We start from the raw sequence: 22,702 nt of genomic DNA, 5'->3' as shown, positions 1-22,702 counted from the left end.
ATGACTGAATCTGAGTCAGGTCTCTGGGACCCTGAGGAAACTGTCTAAAATCACTGAGCCTCATTGTCCCCATCTATAAAATGGAAACAAATTAGTTTAAATAATACAGATAATCACCTGGCCCAATGCTGGTTCTCTGCTCCTTTCTGAATGACTCCCTCAGCTGATGCCCTACTGAAGGGTGGGGACTAAACGGTGAACCCATCAGCTTTCTTGTTCCCCAGCTATGTAATCTGCAATGATTTTGTTATGTTCTCCTGAAGCCAGATAAAGATCTTAACCACTGTTTCCTTCTAAAACTGTGCTTGGCATTTGGACCACACAACCCTCAATTTAATCAAGACACATCAAATACCAACCATATGGCTGACTATCAATCTCACTCTCACAGACATCCTAACAGACAAATCCATCTTTCCATCCACCACAGGAACAGCAACATTCCAGGAAAGAAAAGAGACCTTAGGAATATCTCCGATTTGAATTGGTCCAACAGACACAAAAATGAACTCACCGAAATCAGTGAGGCGTCAAGGACATCGCATTTCAACCTGGTGGGTCTCATTTCTTCTAAATGTAAAACGGTCCTCATCACCATTATCATCAACATCATCATCAATGTTAGGGCCTGAGATCCTACAGGAAAGTATTTCCTGTGCAAATCATGGTCATGTACTTCAAAAAAAAAAAAAAAAAATTGGAAACTAAAGCGATCACCAATGAAAACAAGCTAAAATTTTAGTCCTTGAAAAGAAAACATTGTGGGCTTAAAGGGATGTGGCAGAAGGTGAGCAGGATAATTTGAAAGTCAAGTCCATTATGGCTGAAGACAGGTTTTGGAGCTTGTAGGGGATAAAAAAGTGGTTGCTGTATTTCGGCAACAGAGCCCTGTTCAGTTTTGTTTTGTTTTGTTTTTGAGTCACAAGTCTGAAAGGCCCAGGGCAAGCACTCTCTGAAACATAAAGCATTTCTAAACTCTCCTTGAACATAAATCCTCAAATCCCCTCCTACTTCAGCAGTGAAGGCATGAGAGCAAAGGCTGCTGAAAAGAAGCCAGCCAGGATCGGGGTGATGATGCTGTCAGAAGTAAGAGCTCTTCGCTTCTCTGTCCAGCTGGGAAAGGAGAAAAAGAGGCTTGAGGGAGTAATTAACTGTCATGCATAAGATTAATTGACGACCCTCCAGTTTTGCCCTAAACACAGATGTATGGGGATCAGGACGCAACCTTGAATGCTAAAGGTGAAGGGAGAATAGTTATTTCTGGATGAGGGCAAACTGAATATGCAGAAATGCGGGCAGTGTCAAGACGCATGCGGTGGAGCTGGGGAGGCCATACATCATCACGCCCTCCGTGAAGTGGCTTGTCAGAAACTAGCCAAGGACTTCAATTAGGAGCTGGCTCATGCCAGCAAGTTTCTTGCTAAGAACTGCTCCACAATGAGCCAGTGATCTCGTCACACGGCTTTGGAGTGGACATTTCTGTGTCACTATCTGGATAAACAGACTAAAAGGAGTATTTCTCATGCCAGTATCTCAGGAGCAGGAAAAGATTCTTAGAGCTCTAGATGAAGTTTGGTCCTCTCTCTCTGACCCCAAAGGATGTTCTGTGCTGGAAGAGGGTATTTTCACTAGAAGATCTCGATATGCAAAGATCAGGGTTCTTTCTCAGATACAGCATCCCCATGTTAGCCACCATTTTCTTGCCTTCCTATGACCACACGATTCTGCGGAGGAAAAGTTTTCTCTTAAACATGGGAGGGGGTACTACATATATAATACTAAAAAATGCATTTCTAATCAAAATGATCCAATTCCAGGGGATGAGAATGGAGAAAAGAAGAATTTTCGTTTTGCTCCCAAATGACTGGTGGTGAGTGATCAACATCATTACAACAAACAGGCTGTCTTCCAGAGCCTTTTTTAGTGAAAAGGTATCTTTTTCAATTCCATGAAAGCATTGGATTTTATTTAGGAACTGGGCACTGTGCAGTGTTTGGGTGCTAAAAATGAATAAGCTTCGTACTTGAGAATCTCTTACTCTCAAACTATAGACTCTTTTAAACACATACACCCAAAATAATCGTAACACAGCAGCAGGTATTGTTTGATGAGTGCTGTTAAGTGTTCTACAATCACTGTTGTATTATCTTCGTAACTATATGACGTCAGTCTTAAGCCTACGTCTATTTCAAAGATGAGGAAACCGAGGCTTACTACTGCTTACTTACACCCACTTGGTACCAGGCAGAGCTGAAATTTGAAGCCTGGAAGTTTACATAGACAACTCAGGTGTTCCTGTAGAGGTTTATGAAAAGATTGCATAAACTCATTTTATTTGTGAGAATGAAGGAACATTTTGCAGAGCCGACATTTGAGCTAAGTATCAAAAGAGAGTGAATTTGTCCAAGTAAAGCCTGGGATGGAAGGCGAGCGGCTTTGAGTTGCTGAAGGAGGCATTCCAGATCATGAAAACAGGACATACGAGTACACTGAAGACAACGCTAGTTGAGTATTATGACTGCGTGATCTAGAAAGGAATGGCACTAGTGGCAAAGAACTCGCCTGCCAGTGCAGGAGAAGTAAGAGATTCAGGTTCGATCCTTGGGTCTGGAAGATCCCCTGGAGAAGGAAATGGCAACCCACTCTAGTATTCTTGCCTGGAGAATCCCAGGGACAGAGGAGCCTGGCGGGCTACAGTCCACAGGGGCTCAAAGGTTCAGACATGAATGAAGCAACTTAGCACATACCAATGCATTTGATCTTCCACCCTGTTCCTGGCACAGAGGTGCCTAAATTCCTAAAACACTTGGAATTTCCTGTCATAGGAGCAATAAAGGTATCTTTTGTGACGTTAGTGAGGTGACTTCTGGAAAGCCTTTAGGGAATCTAAGAATGGGAACAGGCTGTCAGGGAAACCCAACACCTGATGAGAGGGTTGGAACTTGGGGTACCTCAACTCCCCACCTCCAGGGAGGGAAGAGGGCTGGAGATTGAATCAACTGCCAATGACCAATGATTTAATCCATCAGGACTATGCCATGTGTTGTTGTTTAGTTTGTAAGTTGTGTCTGACTCTCTGTAATCCCATAAACTGTAGCCTGCCAGGCTCCTCTTTCTTCCACTATCTTTGCTCAAATTCTCATCCATTTAGTCGGTGATGCTATCTAACCCTCTCCTCTTCTGCCACCCTCTTCTCTGGCCTTTAATCCTTTCCAGCATCAGGGTATTTTCCAATGAGTTGGCTCTTTGTATCACGTAGCCAAAGTACCGAAGCTTCAGCTTCAGGAACACTCCTTCCAATGAGTATTCGGGGTTGATTTTCTTTAGGATTGACTCGTTTGATCTCCTTGCAGTCCAAGGAACTCTCAAAAGTCTTCTCCGCTACCAGAATTCAAAAGCATCAATTCTTTGGCACTCAGCCTCCTGTATAACCCAACTCTCATATAATATAGAATAGGAAATGGCAACCAACTCCAGTATTCTTGCCTTGAAATTTCCATGGACAGAAGAGCCTGGAGGGCTACAGTCCATGGGGTTGCAAAGAGTCGGACGTGACTGAGCAACTGAGCAGACATACTCCTATAATAAGCCTCCATAAAATGCCAAAGGACAAGGTTCAGAGAACTTCCTCGTTGTTGAACATGTGGAAAGTGGGGAGTGTGGCACCTGGAGGGGGCAGGTAAGCCCCAGATCCTTCCCCCCACCTTGCCCCGTGCCCCTCTCCCAGCTGGCTCTTCCTGAGTTACATCCTTTTACAAAGCAGCGATCCAGGAAGTAAAATGTTTCTGAGTCCTGTGAGCTGCTCTAGCAAGTTAATCAAGGTCACAGGTACTTCTGATTTATAGCCAGTGTATCAGAAGCACAAGTGACAGGCTTGGACTTGAGATGGGCATTTAAGTTTGTGTAGTGGGGGTGTGGTCTGTGGGACTGAGCCCTTCACCTGTGGAATCTGATGCTATCTCCAGGGAGGCAGAGTCAGAATTGAGTTGAATTTTGGACACTCACCCGGTGTCTGAGAGTTGCTTGGTGGCATGTGGGATGCCCTCGCCCCACCCGACCCCCACACACACACACGGAGCAGGGGAGGTTTTCAGAAATGTGATGAGAAGGCAGGTGGATTAAGGAGATGATGTGGTCTCAATCCTGTAGGCATGGGGAGTCCTAGATATTGTTGTACAGCAGAAAGTAACACAACATTGTAAAGCAATTAACCTCCCCCCAAAATCATAATGGATGCTTTTGTTGAAGAAATGCACAGGTGAGCAGCTCTGTTCTCTTTGGCTGGTGAAGAAAAGTCTTTGGAGAAGACTTGGTCATTATGAAATGGGATCATAAGCCCATGGACTTCACGGGATGGACTCTTCCAGAAAGAGCTCAGTAGACTCTCTGGTTTCCTGCAGAATCAAGATATTTTCAATAAAAACATTCTGACTTCGAGTCCAGACACTTCTATACAGAGAAAAGCCACGGGCAGAATTTGAATCATCACCTGTGGACAACGGCCTCTCAAAAAATTTTTCTGTCATGATGTCCTATGGTGTATGTTACTGATGCATTCTACCTGCAAATTACCAAGGCTTCCACCTTTAATAAAGCTAAAGGTTTCTTTCTTCACCAGGGAGTCAGTCAATATTAAAATTCTCTCTTTGGTGCTGGTTCTCGCCAGGACAAATATCTCCAAGGACTATTCACAATGGACTCAATTTGACAATAATTATTCTCAGCAATGCTAGTTGGTCATTTCCATGGGCTCCTTGCCTCTGCAGGCATGAACACTCATTTTGATTCCAAAACTGTATGTTTCTAAATTCCCCCACATCAGCTCAGTGCTCAGGAAGACAGAAGGAAAATTTCCAGGTCTTTTTTTTTTTTTTTTTGATAAGATGTTCTCCATCTACCAAGAAGGATGTATTTCATCCTGATGATAGGCATTTAGAAAAGCACAGGGTGAACTTTAAAAAAAAAAAAAAAAAAAAAACAAAGTTGCATAGGGGAAGCCACATGGAATCAGGTTATACTGGCCTATCTCTCTCTTCTTGAAAAGCCCTTGAGGGCCTGGTACTGAAAACTTCAAAATCACAGTCTGCTCTCCTTCCTTCAACTTTCTCTTTGTCGGTCTCATGGGTACCTGGAACATTGACCGCTGTAACATTCAATCCACTGTAACACCAGCAAGAGTTCTGAACTTTGCCTCCAGTATCTACTCATGGCTAGGGCAAGAGGGGAAGGGGGTGAAAGAAGATGAGATGGTTGGATGGCATCACCAACTCCATGGACCTGAGCAAACTCTGGGAGATAGTGAAGGATGAGGAAGCCTGGTGGGCTGCAGACCAAGGAGTTGCCAAGAGTCAGACAGGGCTTAGCAACTGAACAAAAACTCATTTCCTCTCACCTCTGGGATCCCAGCTGCCTTTAACTTAGACAGTGCTTTACAAAAATCTACGCTTCAACTTCATCTTGCAGCTTGTGACAGGGCGGGAGAAAAGCAGCACATGTAAGGGCTCAGAGGACTCTCTGATTTTTACACCCCAAACTATCATCAGTCAGCAACCAGTGAGCATTAAAAAGGACATGTCTTGATTTTTGTTTCTTTTTTTTTGCACATGCAAAGCTTTTCAAGGGTGCCATGCTACTTAACAAATGACAGAAACCTTGAGCATCCCTGCCAGGTACTGGCAATGAATTGGTTTTCTTTTTTGTTTTTCATAGGCTGGGACAAAGAAGCAGAGATTTCTCTGGGCTCACATTTGGAGTTTCTCCAACCTTTAAACTTTATTGCCCAACAGAGTATCCAACTGGGTTTGTGGGAGGGATCGAGACCATTAAAATTCATTTGGTACCACGTCTCCGGAGGAACCCGCGAGCTTTCATCCTGACTGACTTCTGCATCACATGAAATGCAATAGACTCTGATTTCTTAGGGAGTCAGTGAACCAATGAATGATAATAGCATGCTGTCATCTGAGCCTGCTGTCCCTCACCTGGTCCCCTCTGTGACCAAAAGCAGGAGTTTCTTAGGAAGGGGGATCAGGCAGGTCAGGGACTCTACGTGTTGTCCAGAACAAGAGCTGACTTGCATGAGGAAAGCGGGAGTCAGCTTCTGTGGCATGGCATGTGACCTTCCATGAACAAAAGCCGTTCAAATCTCAAAAACACTTCAACTTGAAGTTCCTGAAAAGCCGCTTTCAGATCTGCCTGCAGAATTCAATGATGGTTCCATTACGGTTGTTCAATGCCAACCACATGAGACCAAGGGGCTAATAAAAAACAAACCTTTATAATGAGAATGAGAACGCATGCGTTTCCACGTTCCTCTTCTCTGAAGTATGACAATCTCTAGGTCCTTTCATTATGCTAAGTTGCTTCAGTCATGTCCAACTCTTTGCAACCTTATGGACTGTAGCCCGCCAGGCTCCTCTGTCCAGGGGATTTTCCAGGCAAATGGAAAGTGGGTTGCCATGCCTTCCCCTCCAGAGGATCTTCCCAACCCAGGGATCGAATCCACATCTCATTACATCTCCTATATTGGCAGGCAGGTTCCTTACCACTAGCACCTCCTGGGAAGCCTTTCATTATGGAGTCTTGCTAAGAGTGCATAGAGAAATAGGGAGTCAAAGTCAGAAGCTTTCTGTAACTGGGAGTATCCCCAGGAAAATTACAATCACACGTCTGCTTCCAGCATAGGAACAAGAGAGTCCCCAGCTCACATAGCCAATTGTCTGAAGCTGGCTAGCCATCACCCATGCCGTTTCTCCCTCACCATCAGAGCCCCATTTCCTCGAATTCAGCTTTTACTAAATCTTAAGTCCCCTGGCCAGCCCCAATGAAATCTTTTACCAGACCATGTGATTTCACTGGAAGACTTTCTCTATATAAATATCTTGGAAACCTTCAAACACAAACAACATCTCTGTCACATTTTTGGAAGAAAATCAGTCGTTTCTCAAGGTCAATGATAGATGTTAAAAATCTCATCCAAAAGGATGGTGCCATTTGGAATGCCATTCAAGTAAAATCTTGCAAAAGGGAAACTCTACACTCCTTAGTAACGAGAAAGTGAGAAGTGAGGCATCTCAAATTAATAATATTAATGATAACAACCATGATCAGCATCTTTATTCTTCTTCTCCTCTTCTCCCCCCTCCTCCTCCTTATTGACAAATGTTTCTTTAAATCGAATTTGCACCTTCAAGTGTAGTAAACATTCAGTCTGTGAATCTAGTGAAAGTGCGTGGTTTGAAGAATGAATGAATGCAAAGTGTGCTAGTGACCTGGACACATTTTAAGATGAATAAGAAAGAGACAAGTGCTAGAGCAGGGTGAAGGAGAAACAGACCGCAAAGAAAGAGGTCTTTGAGGTAGGCAGGCAGGGACCAGATGTTCTGAAAGCCTATGGACCACAGTCATTTTTGCTTTGGTTTGGTCTGGATTGTTTTTGTTATTTTTCTAAGCATAACAGGACAACACTGAAGAAGGGGAATAACTGAATTGATCTACGGAATTTTTGGAAGATTTTTTTTCTTATTGTGGTTTAAATACATGTTTTTAATACATACACATGCTGTTGTTGTTCAGTCACTAAGTTGCAACCGACTCTGCGACCCCATGGACTGCAGCAGGCTTCTCTCTCCTTCATTATGTCCCAGAGTTTGCACAAATTCATGCCATTGAGTCAGTGATGCCAAGTAACCAACTCATCCTCCGTTGTCCCCTTTCCTCTTGCTCTCAATCTTTCCCAGCTTCAAAGTCTTTTCCAATGAGTCATCTCTTTGCATCAGGTGGCCAAAGTCCTGGTGCTTCAGCTTCAGCATCAGTCCTTCCAATGAATGTTCAGGGTTGATTTCTGATATATATCTCAAACCTTCTTAATCACTTTTAAGTGTATGGTTCAGTTCTCTTAAGCCTATCTACATGGTTGTCAAACAGATCTCCAGAACTTGTCCATCTTGCAAAACTGAAGTCCCACACCAAGTACATAAAAATATCCCTTTCTCTCTTTCCCCAGCCTCTGCTAACCACCATTCTCCTTCCTATTTTTATAAACCTGATAACTCTTAATAATTTGTCTAAGTGGATTACTGCGGTATTTGTCTTTTTTTTGTGACCGGCTTATTTCACTTAATATAAGATCCTCAAGGTTTATTTCTGTTGTAGCCTATGGAAAGATTTCCTTCCTTTTTGAGGCTGAGTAGTACTCCACTGCACGTGGAGACCACATTTTGTCTGTCCATTCATCCACCGATGGACTGTGGATAGTGCTCTTATGAACACAGGTGTGTAATGCATTTATGTTTTAAATAATGCTGGCTATTACGTGGATAATGGCTTGGAGAAGGGCAAACACAGATCCTGAAGAGTCCAGGAGGGGGGCTGTTACAGTCGCAAAGGTGGCAACAAGGGTGGTTGGGACTAGGCTGTGGCAGTGGAAACAGCAGGGGAGGGACAGCCGTGTACCTTGGAGGTCGGGGCTAAATGACATGTGGACAGTTGCACAGGAACAGACGAAAGAACGAAAAGATTCAAGTATGATGCCTATGAAACAATGAGCCCAGTGCTTGACTTCCCTTCCCAGAGCAACCCTTCAGTAGAGATCAGCTGTGTATTGCCTTCTGTTATCGTTCAGTCCCTAAGTCCTGTCCAACTCTTTGCAACCTTATGGACTGCAACATGCCAGGCTTCCCTGTCCTTCACTATCTCATGGAGTTTTCTCAGACTCATGTCCATTGAGTCAGTGATGCTATCCACCTATCCCTTTCTCTGCCACCTCCTTATACTTTTGCCTTCAATCTTCCCCAGCATCAGGGTCTTTCCCAATGAGTCGGCTCTTTGCATCAGGTGATCAAAGTATTGGAGCTTCAGCTTCAGCATCAGTGCTTCCAAAGAATATTCAGGGTGGATTTTCTTTAGGATTGACTGGTTTGATCTCTTTGCAGTCCAAGGAAATCTCAAGAGTCTTCTCTAGCACCAGAGTTCAAAAGCGTCAATTCTTCTGGTACCCTTTCTTTAGAACGTTTATCTCAGACGATAATTACAGTTTTTGTATTGTGGTTATTTGATGCCTCCCCAATCTAACTTCCTTTCTTAACCCCACCACACTGTACATTTCAGGGTTACAGATTCCTTGCTGGTTTTCACTCAACATTTTTAACACCAACACCAATACTTACTAGGGTCTTGATATATTTGAAACAAATGAAAAAGCGAGTTAGCAGGACTATTCATCTCCAGGAATTATTTTTCTGTGCCTTAAATAAAGGATCCTTTCAGAAAGCCATTTTTTCCTAGTCATCAATTTGTGTATTTTTAGAATCTTTTTATAAACCGAGCTCAATTGAGTTATGCATGTCAGAGTGAGAATGAGTATCTGCAAGCTTCACAAGTCTGCTATTGATGGTGACATACTGAAAGTGACAACTATATAAAAGTGATTGACAGTCAACAGCTTAAAAGAATACTTCAGACCCATCCACCGAGCAGGAAGCCTCAACACCAGGGCAGAATCCCCAAGTCCAGTGAAGAGAAAAACAATCTGAGTGGACTTTGCTTTTCAAATAGAAATACCGACTTGACACACTTCCTTCTGCTTTTGGACAATAAAGTTTGTGAGTCTGCAATCAAATGCACATGAATGGAGTTTTCAGAAAACTGACGTGGTCGCGGGAGAATGCAGCCTTGGGACGTCTCACAGTCATCCGTCTACTAATGGGAGCTTCCAAAGCTCAGTGTATCTAAAAAGTGGGTAAGGCAGGTCTCAGGCTTATGTCTTCCTGCCTGTCTTCTTGAGCCCTCTGCACTTTTAATTGAGCACCATTTAGTTTATCATTAAAGAAGAAACCACAGAACATCCCTTATTCTACCACAGCTCTCATAATCTATGCCTCCACCAGCAGGTGGAAGCATAAACTGGTGCCCACAGGACCAGGAAAACTAATGTATGAGGTTCTCAAGTGATCTCTAAAACAAACCAGCTGATGTGTAAGGACAGAGGACTGTGAAGTTGAAGCTGGAGGCACCAGCATCCTTGATCCAAAGCAAACAGATTCCCAATGGGAGGGCTATGAGGAAGCTCAGAATTAGACACACTTGTCAGAACACCGTTGGCGCAGGCTTCATCAGGCAGGTGTGCACAGCTCCCCCGAGATATGCGGGCTCTTATCTTGAGGATGCGCAGTGTTACTAGAGGCATGTGACTACCCTCCCTCTGGGCTGACATTACACTTGAAAGAAAAAAAAACTCTTTCAGCATCACTGCTTAAACTTTGAAAGATAAGGAGGATGATCAGGTATAAAGTAAATAGAAGGCTGCACTTACGAAAGGAGAGACTACAGGCTTGGACTTAATGAAGTGAAGTGAAAGTGAAAATCACTCAGTCCTGTCCGATTCTTTGTGACCCCATGGACTAAACAGTCCATGGAATTCTCCAGGCCAGAATACTGGAGTGGGTAGCCTTTCCTTCTCCAGGAGATCTTTGCAACCCAGGGATCGAACCCAGGTCTCCCACACTTTAGGCGGATTCTTTACCAGCTGAGTCACAAGGGAAGGCCAAGAATACTACAATGGGTAGCCTATCCTGTCTCCAGCAGATTTTCCCCACTCAGGAATCGAGCCTGGGCCTCCTGCATTGCAAGCACACTCTTTACCAGCTGAGTTACTAGGGAAGCCCTTATTATCAGGGAAGTCCCTTATCATTGAACTTAATGGTAAAGGATAATTTTAGGAGAACTTCCCAGGTGTCTCAGTGGTAAAGAATTTGCCTGCCAACTTAGGAGACCTGGGTTCGATCCCTGGCTCAGGAAGATCCCCTGGAGAAGGCAAGGGCAACCCACTCCAGTACTCTTGCCTGGAGAATTCCATGGGCAGAGCAGCCTGGTGGGCTACAGTCCACAGGGTCGCAAAGAGTCTGACACGACTGAAAGACTAAACAACAACAACAATTTTCGCCGGAAGACCTAGCTTATGGAAAAACCTCCTCATAGGATATCATTCCCTTCAGTGAATGATTTGCTTCCAAGAGAGATGAAGCGGATTGCAAATATGGCCACAAATTTACCTCAGCCCTGTTTGCACACCCCTTTCCAAAGACAGCTCTTGGTTTCTTCCCCACTATCTGTCTCTCTATTCCTTGACTCTGAGGTTGGCTTGACTCGCTGTTAGCGAATATAATGCAAGCAGAGGCTTGCTTCTGAGTTAAGCTTTGCCTTCTTACTGCACTTGGAACTGAGGTGGATGAATCTAGAGTCTATCACACAAAGTGAAGGAAGTGAAAAACAAATATCATACATTAATGCATACACATGGAATCTAGAAAGATGGTGCTGATGAACCTACTTAGATAGGGCAGGAATGGAGACACGGACATAAGAGAATGGAGTGTGGACTCAATGGGGGAAGGAGAGGGTGAGACGAACTGAGGGAGTAGCAGTGACATATACACACTGCTGCTGAGTTGCATCAGTCACATCCGACTCTGTGCGACCCCACAGATGGCAGCCCACCAGGCTCCCCCGTCCCTGGGATTCTCCAGGCAAGAACACTGGAGTGGGTTGCCATTGCCTTCTTCAAATATACACACTGCTGCTGCTGCTGCTGCTGCTAAGTCGCTTCAGTCGTGTCCGACTCTGTGTGACCCCACAGACGGCAGCCCACCAGGCTCCCCCGTCCCTGGGATTCTCCAGGCAAGAGTACTGGAGTGGGTTGCCATTTCCTTCTCTGAAATATACACACTGTCTTGCGTGAAATAGATGGTTAGTGGGAAGTTGCTGAATAGCACAAGGAGCTCAGGTGGTTGCTCTGTGACGAACTAGAGGGGTGGGATGGGGTGGGGTGTGGGATGGAGGCTCTAGAGGGAGGGGATATGTGTATACCTATGACTGATTCACTCTGTTGATCACCAGAAACTAACACAACTATGTAAAGCAATTACACTCCAATTAAAGGGAAACTTGTTCAAGGTTCTCAGTGGTGGAGTTAAGATCTGAGCTTCTTATTATGCCTCTGTTTCAGAAGCCTCTTAGGCTTCTGCTAGAACTTCCCTGGTGGCTCACATGATAAAGACTCTACCTGCAATGGGGGAGACCGGGTTCAATCCCTGAGTCAGGAAGATTCCCCTGGGGAAGGGCATGGGAATCCATCCCAGTGTTCTTGCCTGGAGAATCCCATGGACAGAGGACCTTGGTAGACTACAGTCTACGGGGTCTCAAAGAGTCAGACACAACTGAAGCAACCGAGCACACACACAGAACTTCACAGGGCTGGGGTTATAAGCTGTGAAGAGGAATGGTGGGCAGGACAGGGATTCTGATGTCAACTTTCTCTGGGGTCACAGTTGATCTGGGTCCCAGTAGGTACATATGCACAACATCCCATGGATTAGAAACATCCAGTAGAAGCATTTGATCTTCCCGTGTCCTCTCACCACCCGAGGTCAGTGCCTAAAGAACAAGCAAGGTCATGCTTAAGCTCTAATAGGTAATATCCTGTTAAGGAGAGAATAATCCCGCCCATTTTCAGGAATCAAGAGAACCGGGGCTCCATCCCTCTGAGCCCTCAAGGTCAAGGACGCACCTTCCCTCAGCTAGAAGGGAAATTTCTCTGTCTTGTTCACCATTATCTCTGCAGCATCTACAGGGAGCTACAGATTCATCTTTAGTGAATCGATGAGTGAGTCAATCTAGCACTCAGTCGTCTCCAACTCTCTGCGACCCCATGGACTGTAGCCCTCCAGGCTCCTCTGTCCATGGGATTCTCCAGGCAAGAATACTGCAGTGGGTAGCCATTCATTTCTCCAGGGGATCTTTCCAACCCAGGGATTGAACCTGGGTCTCCTGCATTGGCAGAGAGGTTCTTTACAACTGAGCCACCAGGGGATTGAATTCAGAGGAGAAGGCAAGTCCGAAGAGGGCTGGGAAACTCAAGAAGAACTCATTGTATCAATAAAGAGCCTCAGAGGAAGAACCACTTGATTTAGCAGCTTAGGAAGGTATATGGCTCTTTCCCTGATGGTCCAGTGGCTAAGATCTGCACTCCCAATGCAGGGGGCCCGGCTTCCAACCCTGGCCAGGGAACTAGATCTCACATGCTGCAACTAAGAGTTTGTACATACCACAGCTAAAGACCCTTCATGCTGCAACCAAGATCCCAAATGCCGCAAGGAAGATTAAAGAACCTGTGTGCCACAACTGAGACCCAGCACAACCACATAAATAAATAAATATACTTTCAAAAAGAATATGAAAAGGGGTACCTGGCACCCAGAATAGAACCCAGTAAATGCCTATTAAGTGAATGTATGTCCTAGAATGAGATTCAGGGACTTTGATAAATGGAGCTCTTAAGAACTTTTTAAGATTTTTTTTTTTTTTTTTTTAATGTGGACCTGTTTTAAACATCTTCAGGCCTTCCAAGATGACTCTAGTGGTAAAGAACCCACATGCCAAAGCAGGAAACATGGGTTCAGTCCCTGGGTGGGAAGGATCCCCTGCAGGAGGGCATGGCAACCCACTCCAGTATTCTTGCCTGGAGAGCCCCATGGACACAGGAGCCTGGCGGGCTTCAGTCCATAAAGTCACACAGAGCTGGACATGACTGAAGGGGCTTAGCATGCAGACTTGCTATGGATGCTATACGATGACTTAAAACTATCATATAAGTAGTCATCAATTACCCTCCAGTGAAAGGAGCTTTGAGTGTGTGTGTGTGTGTGTGTGCGTATGCACTCTGAAATCAGAGGGTAATCTTCTTACAGGAAGTTTCACTAAGTTCCTAACTATTTTGCCAACCAGGAAAAGGATGCAAGACTCTGGTTTTATAGGCTAGGAGTGACAATCAGAGAAATTCTGTTCTTCAATCAGACGATTTAAGAAGACTTGATGTGACTCAACGAGTTCTAGAAAATGTGCCAGAACAGACTTTCAAGGAAGACTCTCGCCCCTTGTTTTAAAAGGAGGATGCCATCATCTGTAAGATGAGCGAGAAGCGATGGAGCGCCGCTCTAAGTTGGTGGTGGGGCTTTTCTGTAAGAGGCGTCCTGAGAAAAGGTGGAAGTCCTCCCAGTGGCGGCGGACGCACACCCAGGAAGCCCTCCGCCAAGCCTAGCTCTCGCTCCTGCAAGGTCCTTGCCCTCACCGCCTCCTTTCCCCCCCCCGCGCCTTTGTAATCGAAGCGGGTGACAACTTCATTCAGCTCTTAGCAACAACAGGAGGGATCGATTCCCCGAGAATGCCCTAATGACTGGAGGCTGGGACACAAACCATAAATGGGGACTTTCTGATTCCAAGTGAAATTATAGTTTGCCCTGTGAGATTGCACAATAAATCAGGGGAAAAACCAGCCAACATAGGACTCTGGGGTCACTGAAGTGATGTTGACACATTACAATAATGAGAACTTGAAACACCTCCTGCCCTATTGATTTTTAAGCTGCATCGTTCCCACCACAGAAGATTACAAGTCTCTGTCTTCGGAATCATGGCTCACGCGGGAGATGCTGATGAAAAATACACCCAATCCAATCAAAATGAAAAGCTTTACTTGCACTTATTACAAATCTAATACCATTGTCCCTTGGCTGCATGATAGGCACTTAACCTACAATGGGAAAAAAAAAACAAAAACATTTTTTTCTTTTAATTAAAATTTTTCATACCTTTTTTTTTTTTTTTAATACACACAGCTCTTTGCTATGACTGTACAGGAAAAAGGAACCAAAGAAAACAGGCACAATAGCTCAATTAGCACATAAAGGGCAATTTCTTTATGCTTTTCTAATTCCAGGGTAGCTTTCAAATTCCCTGCATCACCATATCATTTGGGAGAATGGAAAATCATGTCCTAACAACCAACTTATTTCCTCGTCAATAGGAAAAGATGTATTCCACCCGCATTTAGCATCCACAGTAAACAAAGACTGCCTTGCTGATCTTTCCTTTTTCCCTGAAAAGTGCTCCATGGAGCTGAATAAACACAGTTGTGGGAGGCCAACTGGTGACATAAGTTAATTACTGACCTGTCACACAATCGGAGAATGGTAATAATTTATTTTCACTGTTGCATTAACCGTGAGCTGCGTTTTGCCAATGGAGAGCGCTGGGGAAAAGGAGTCTGGAACATTGCTGCCGCCATAAACCCTATATGAGGTTGTGACAATATTTTAGAGGGTGGCTAGATACGACGGTGTCACTGCTCTTCCTAGGCATAACTCAGAAAATAATTACCCACGTTTCTCGGCTTTAGGAGAGAAGAAACTGGTGAGTAGGAATAACACACTTTCCTCTAATAGGGTTCTGAAAGCATCATCCAGTTATTAGATAAAATTATGACTTGGGTTTACCAGGATGCAACAGATAATAAATATTCTGGCATAATCCAGTAGGATCATACATTCTCTGAAAACATTTATCGAGGTCCTAACATGGCCCAGGCATTGTGTTAGCGATTAATTACACATTGTTCACCTGTTCTCTGTCTCCATGAAGTTTATAGCCCATCATTATCATCTGATTGTCGAGACGGAAACCCACAGGCAAAACCCATGGGTCTAAAAGGGATTCTTATAGAAGAAACCCTCATGTCCCACTGAGAGAGTTGACTGAAATAAATGAATAGTGTTTAGAAGCTAACTGGTCTTTTCTCTCAGCTACCCTGATTGTTTTTCTTCACTTGATCTGATGAGAAATCTTGCTCTTTTGGAAAATATATATCCCTGCTTACAGATGAATCTATTTGCAGGGCAGGAAAAGAAAAGAAGGCATACAGAACAGAGATGTGGACACAGGGGAGGAAGTGGGGGGTTTGACAAATCGGGAGAACAGGATTGACATATATATGCTACCAGGGGTGAAACAGATAGTTAGTGGGCTTCCCTGGTGGCTCAGATGGTAAAGAATCTGCCTGTGATGCAGGAGACCTGGGTCTGATCCCTGGGTGGGGAAGATCCCCTGGAGAAGGGAATGGCTAACCCACTTCAGTATTCTTCCCTGGAGAATTCCATGGACAGCGGAGCCTGGCGAGCTACAGTCCATGGGGTCCCAAAGAGTCAGACATGACTGCGCGACTCTCTCTCTCTCTCTCTCACACACACACACACACACACACACACACACGGGGAAGCTGCTGTGTAGCCCAGGGAGCTCAGATCAGTGCTCTGTGATGACCTATAGGGGTGGGATTGGAAGGGGATTGGAAGGTTCTAGAGGGAGGGGATATATGCATACATAAAGCCGGTTCACTTCCTTGTACAGCAGAAACTAACACAACACGGAAAGCAATTATACTCCAAGTTTTAAAAATCCCCCTAAATCCTACTATATCATGAATTTTATCAGCCTGGGAGTAACTAACCAGAAACTGTCTTCTTTTGACATGGCTACCATTGGGACCTAGGTTCTTACATATGCTGTCAATCCATTTATTAATAGGACTGAAAGCAGGTGAATGATCTAAGACACTTTTTCACACGAGTTGGTAGAAAATAGTTCAAAATTGATATAAAAGGAGAGGTCTTGGCAGGTGGGTTGGTGGTTAACCAGTATGATCTTCTTCTGCTGTAGCACTCTCAAGAGCTATTCATCGGTCTTCACATCAAGTTCCTTCTGCAAGCTTCCCCCTAGGGTTCACTGAACTTAACTCACAGAGTTAAAAAGTAGCTGAGAGGGGGCTTCCCTGGTGGCTTGGAGGCAATGCAGGAGACACAGGTTTTATCCCTGATCTAGGAAGATCCCACCTGCCACGGAGAAGCTAAGCCCATGCACCGCAACTACTGAGCCTGTGCTCTAGAGCCCGGGAGCCCCAAGCACTGAGCCCACATGCTGCAAATACTGAAGCCCTCACATCTGAGAGCCCGTGCTCTGCAACGAGAGGGGCCACCGAGATGAGAAGCCCATGCCCCGTGACTCGAGAGTAGCCCCTGCTCGTCACAACTAGAGAAGAGCCGGCACAGCAAGGAAGACCCAACAGAGCCAAAAATAAATAAATAAATTATAAAAAATTCAAAAAGTCGCCGAGAGGGGGCTTCCCTAATGGCTCAGTGGTTAAAAAAAAAAAAAAAAAAAAATCTGCCTTTCATTGAAGGAAAGACAGGTTCAATCCCTGATCTGGGACTCCACATGCCTCACAGTAAATCAGCCCATGAGCCACCACTATCGAGCCTGTGCTCTGCAACAGGAGAAGCTACCACAATGAGAAGCCCATGTACCCCAAGTAGAGAGTAGCCCCCGCTTGCCACAACTAGAGAAAAGCCCACACATCTAGGAAGATCCAAAACAGCCAAAAATAAACATTTTTTTTTTTTTTTTTTTTTAAGTAGCTGAGAGGGACTTCCCTGGCCGTCCAGTGGTTAAGACTCCACACTTTCAATGCAGGCGGTGTGGGTTCCATCGCTGGTTGGGGAACTAAGATCCCATAGGCTGCCTGGTGTGGCAAAAAAAAAAGGAAGAAGAAGTAGCTGAGAACTGAAGCTTGCAGAGGCTACGCTGCGACAGTCTGCCCTATTTTGACTGACATGTTCCAGCTGATATCACCATCCGAAGAACTGGTCTGCAAGGCAGTGAACAAGTTTCTCCTATTTTACTAATGTCAGTTATAAGACATAGTGGTGAAGCATCCCGTTTATGGACCAAGCCTGCCCGTGGTCAGATCCAGGGTTTGCCCACCATGAGCTGTGCAACCTTGGGAGAATCACCCTCTTGAAAACGGATCCCTCATCTATGAAATGAAGACACTGAAGGGCCCCGCCAGGGAAGAGGCGTAGGAGGCTGAAATAAGCCAGTCAAGGCACAGTGCCCCTTATACGCTTGTCAGATCTGATCCTCACTGCATGTTAGCCATGGTGTTCCCCCCAAGAGCAACGGGCCCCACCTCAGAAACATTCGCTTTGAGTTTTCTGAGCTCAGTTCAGCCAGCGGCATTGGAGTATCACAACAGTTTTAGAGGACTGTGCCGATATCCTCATGTTCAAGTGGGCAGCCACAATGGATCTGCATCTGATTGTTTCTGCATTAGCAAGACCACACCATGTGTATGAGAAGTTAGATCCCTGTGCAGGGGCCATGCTAATCTTCTCTGTATCATTTCAACTGGAAAATCCCATGGGTGGAGGAGCCTGGTAGGCTGCAGTCCATGGGGTATTGAAGAGTCGGACACGACTGAGTGACTTCACTTTCACTTTTCACTTTCATGCATTGGAGAAGGAAATGGCAACCCACTCCAGTGTTCTTGCCTGGAGAATCCCAGGGATGGGGGAGCCTGGTGGGCTGCCATCTATGGGGTCACACAGAATCGGACATGACTGAAGTGACTTAGCAGCAGCAGCAGCAGGGCATATACCCTGAAGAAACCATAATTGAAAAAGACACACGTACCCCCAGTGTCCATTGCAGCACTGTTTACAATGGTCAGGACATGGAAGCAACCTAGATGTTCATTGACAGATGAATAGATAAAGAAGTTCTGCTACATATATTCAATGGAGTACTACTCAGTCTTAAAAAGGAATGCATTTCAGTCAGTTCTAATGAGGTGGATGAACACAGAGCCTATTACAGAGAGTGAGGTAAGTCAGAAAAAACAAATATTGTATATTAACACATATATATGGAATCTAGAAAAATAGTACTGATAAACCCATTTGTAAGAGAAGGAAATGGCAACCCACTCCAGGGTTCTTGCCTGGAGAATCCCAGGGACAGGGGAGCCTGGTGAGCTGCCGTCTATGGGGTCGCACAGAGTCGGACACGACTGAAGAGACTTAGCAGCAGCAGCAGCAGCAGCAGCAGGAATACCAGATGGAGAAGGCAATGGCACCCCACTCCAGTACTCTTGCCTGGAAAATCCCATGGACGGAGGAGCCTGGTAGGTTGCAGTCCATGGGGTCACGAAGAGTCAGACACAACTGAGTGATTTCACTTCACTTACACTTTCACAATGGAGATGCAGATATAGAGAAAAGACTTATGGACACACAGGAGTAGGTAGGAAGGAAAGTGTGTGACCAATTGAGAGAATAGCATTGAAACATACCATAGTCATGTATGGATGTGAGAGTTGGACTGTAAAGAAAGCTGAGTGCTGAAGAATTGATGCTTTTGAACTGTGGTGTTGGAGAGGACTCTTGAGAGTCCCTTGGACTGCAAGGAGATCCAACCAGTCCATCCTAAAGAAAATCAGTCCTGAATTGGAAGGACTGATGCTGAAGCTGAAACTCCAATATTTTGACCACCTGATGCAAAGGACAGACTCATGGAAAAGACCCTGATACTGGGAAAGATTAAAAGCAGGAAGAGAAGGGGATGACAGGGGATGAGATGGTTGGATGGCATCACTAACTCAATGGACATGAGTTTGAGTAAACTCTGGGAGCTGGTGATGGACAGGGAGGCCTGGCGTGCTGCAGTCCATGGGGTCACAAAGAGTCGGACACGACTGAGCGACTGAACTGAACTGAACAGATACACATTACCATATGTAAAATAGAGAGCTGCTGGGAATTTGCTGCATGATGCAGGGAGCTCAAATCTGGTGCTCTGTGACAACCTAGAGGGGTGGGATGGGGTGGGAGGTGGGAGGGAGCTTCCAGAGGGAGGGGACATATGTATACCTACAGCTGATTCAAGTTGATGTACAGCAGAAATCAACACAATATTGTAAAGCAATTTTCCTCCAGTTAAAAATAATGTTTTTTTTTTTTTAACAAAAGAAGAAGAAGTTAGGCCCGGAGAAATAGCTGTAACTCTTCTGAAACACAATTTCAGCAACACGCAAGTCTAGCACGCAGCAGGTTCCCAATGCAGTGGCCCAAAGAATAACAAAAAGTCAACACACAAGAGGGAAGAGATAAATGTATACATATAGCTGATTCACGTAGTTGTACAGCAGAGACTAACACAATATTGTAACACAACTATCCCCCAGTTTTTAAAAAAGTTAAAACACACGTGGAAAACCAAGATGAAATAAAGATCCAAAAATCAGACGATATCACTACTTCCTCTCAGAGAGGTCCCTGCCGCCATGTACACTGCAGATCCAGTCTAGATTTACAGGCCAGGAGTAAAAGGGCAAGTGTCACCTATAACTGCCTATTTATAAATACCAGTGCCAGGGGCCACGCCTCCCCAAAGCCCCTGGCCATTTTTGACAAGGCACCCCAGAGTAGCACATAGCTTTCTTGTTAACGTTCCATGGAATCTTTCCCTAAACATACGCTTGTTCTTGCCTTCCACATTTTGCCTTGTCACTGCAACAGATGGCTTTACACTGGAGCATATGAAAATATTAAATACTTTATAAGCCTGGTGGAAATATGAAATGCCTTCAGAGGATGGAAAGCCGCATGATTCATGTAAAGCGGCCACGCGAGATTCTGTTAGAAACAAGTACCTTTAAGTTGTGTTGTCGAGGAGATGTGGGGCCATGAATTCCACATCTTCACTGAAGGGAGACAAATGACCGGGGGCTCAGCTTTCGGTGAGACAGATCTGGGCCACACGGAGAGGCAGAACATCCCGCCAGTGAGAGCTGTGAAATATCGCAGTGTGTAACCAAGGGAGGATTGTGAAATCGACTTCTTAGAGATCTAAAAGCCAGAAGAAACCTCCATCTGTCTGTCTGAGATGGTTGGATAAAGCGAGCTTAGCTCACAGCAGTGAATTGAGAGGCAGTCAAGTCAGCTAGCCATTGTTCTATACCCACAAATCCACGTATCCTTTCTTTGCAGGGACAGTTTGATAGATGCTGACCCAACCCGACACCACCTCATCCAACCCAGAAGGGCTGACCCAGAGATCTGGAAGTGAGGTTCGCATCACAGCTGGTGCTTCAGATGAGGGATTCTCAAGCCAGCCTGCCTAACTCTCAGTGCCACGGATTGTAGCAAAATGGCAAGGGACTGGAGTGCTTTCTGTCTGACTCTTCATCTATAAGTGGGGGTGACGGTGGTACATACCTCCTAAGGATGCTGTGAGGACAAGTGAGTTAGTATACACAACAGGCTTGGTATATAGACTGGCATAAGGTGGATGCTGCATAAATGCTGGATAGTCTCTATATTTAGTCCTCTGCTTATGTAGAAATAAATTCAGATGTGGGTAAGATTTTACATCTTTCCTTTGACTGGTGTGTGTGACTGGAACTCACTTCCAATAGGGACAGCATGTTAATGTTTTCTGTAATCTGTATGGATGTGAGAGTTGGACCATGAGGAAGGCTGAGATCCAAATAATTGATGGTTTTGAACTGTGGTGCTGGAGAAGACTCCTGAGAGTCTCTTGGACAGCAAGGAGATCAAACCAGTCAATCCTAAAGGAAATCAACCCTGAATATTCATTGGAAGTACTGAGGCTGAAGTTGAAGTTGTAATACTTTGGCCACCTGATGTGAAGAGCTGACTCATTGGAAAAGACCCTGATGCTGGGAAAGATTGAGGGCAGGAGGAGAATGGGGTGACAGAGGATGATATGGTTGGATGGCATCACAGACTCAATGGACATGAGTTTGAACAAACTCTGAGAGTTGGTGAAGGACAGGGAAGCCTGGAGTGCTGCAATCCATGGGGTCACAAAGAGTCAGACAGCACTGAGCATTTGAATAAATAATGTGTATGAATTAAAAATTGCCAAAGCCTTCTTCCTGGTATTTGTCCCAGAGCAGTGAGACCCATACTCACACTAAAACGTGCCCAGCAATGTTCACAGCAGCTGTGTTTGTGAGAGCCACACATGGCCCAGATGTCCTTCAACAGGTGAGTGGTTAAACAGACCATGGCACTTAGCAGGTACAGTGGGGTATTACTGAGCAGTGAAAAAGAACAAATGATTGATGGGCTCAGTCATTCAGATAAAACTCCAGGGAATGATGGTGCTGGAGTTAGCCAACCCCAAAAAGTTAAACATGATACATACATGCAATGGAATATTACACAGCCATTAAAAAGAATGGACTAATTTGATCTGCAGCAACAGGGATAAACCTAGAGATTGTCATACTGAGTGCATTAAGCCATAAGAGAAAGAGAAATATTGTATGATGCTACTTACATGTGGAATTCAAAAAGAAATGAGACAAATGAACTTATTTACAAAACAGACTCACAGACTTAGAGAACAAACTTATGGTTGCTGGGAGAAAATGATGGGGAAAGGATAATCAGGGAGTTTGGGATGGACAGGTACCCACTGCTATATTTAAATGGATAACCAGCACAGACCTACAGTATAGCACAGCCAACTCTGCTCAGTGTTATGTGACAGTCTGGATGGGAGGGGCATTTGGGGGAGAATGCTGCTAAGTCTCGTCAGTCATGTCCGACTCTGTGCGACCCTATAGACGGCAGCCCAACAGGCTCCTCTGTCCCTGGGATTCTCCAGGCAAGAACACTGGAGTGGGTTGCCATTTCCTTCTCCAATGCATGAAAGTGAAAAGTGAAAGTGAAGTCGCTCAGTCATGTCCGACTCTTAGCGACCCCATGGACTGTAGCCTACCTGGCTCCCCCGTCCATGGGATTCTCCAGGCAAGAGTACTGTAGTGGGATGCCATTGCCTTCTCCTTGGGGGAGAATGGATACAGGTATATGTATGGGTGAGTCACTTTGCTATTCACCTGAAACTGTCACAACATTGTTAATCGGCTATATTCCAATGTAAAATAAAAAGTTGAAAAAATAAATTTGTGTGATTTCACTTCTATAATGTGTTTGAAATGACAGGGTTT

At 44.9% G+C, this 22,702-nt stretch overlaps 1 protein-coding gene and 1 non-coding gene across 9 annotated transcripts in view; both read right to left on the bottom strand.

Moving 5' to 3' along the window:
- The window catches only part of RBFOX1 (RNA binding fox-1 homolog 1), a 2,439,741-nt gene that overhangs the window by 1,231,867 nt on the left and 1,185,172 nt on the right, over positions 1 to 22,702 (bottom strand). The window lies entirely within an intron of this gene.
- LOC139179846 (U6 spliceosomal RNA) lies at positions 17,996 to 18,097 on the bottom strand. Its single transcript, XR_011564198.1, has one exon. It is a non-coding gene; the product is annotated as a U6 spliceosomal RNA (small nuclear RNA).

This window comes from Bos indicus, chromosome 25, assembly GCF_029378745.1.
Source record: "Bos indicus isolate NIAB-ARS_2022 breed Sahiwal x Tharparkar chromosome 25, NIAB-ARS_B.indTharparkar_mat_pri_1.0, whole genome shotgun sequence".
Classification (NCBI taxonomy): domain Eukaryota; kingdom Metazoa; phylum Chordata; class Mammalia; order Artiodactyla; family Bovidae; genus Bos; species Bos indicus.
The sequence above is the reverse complement of the archived record's forward strand: the minus strand, read 5'-3'. Positions and strand labels throughout refer to the sequence as shown.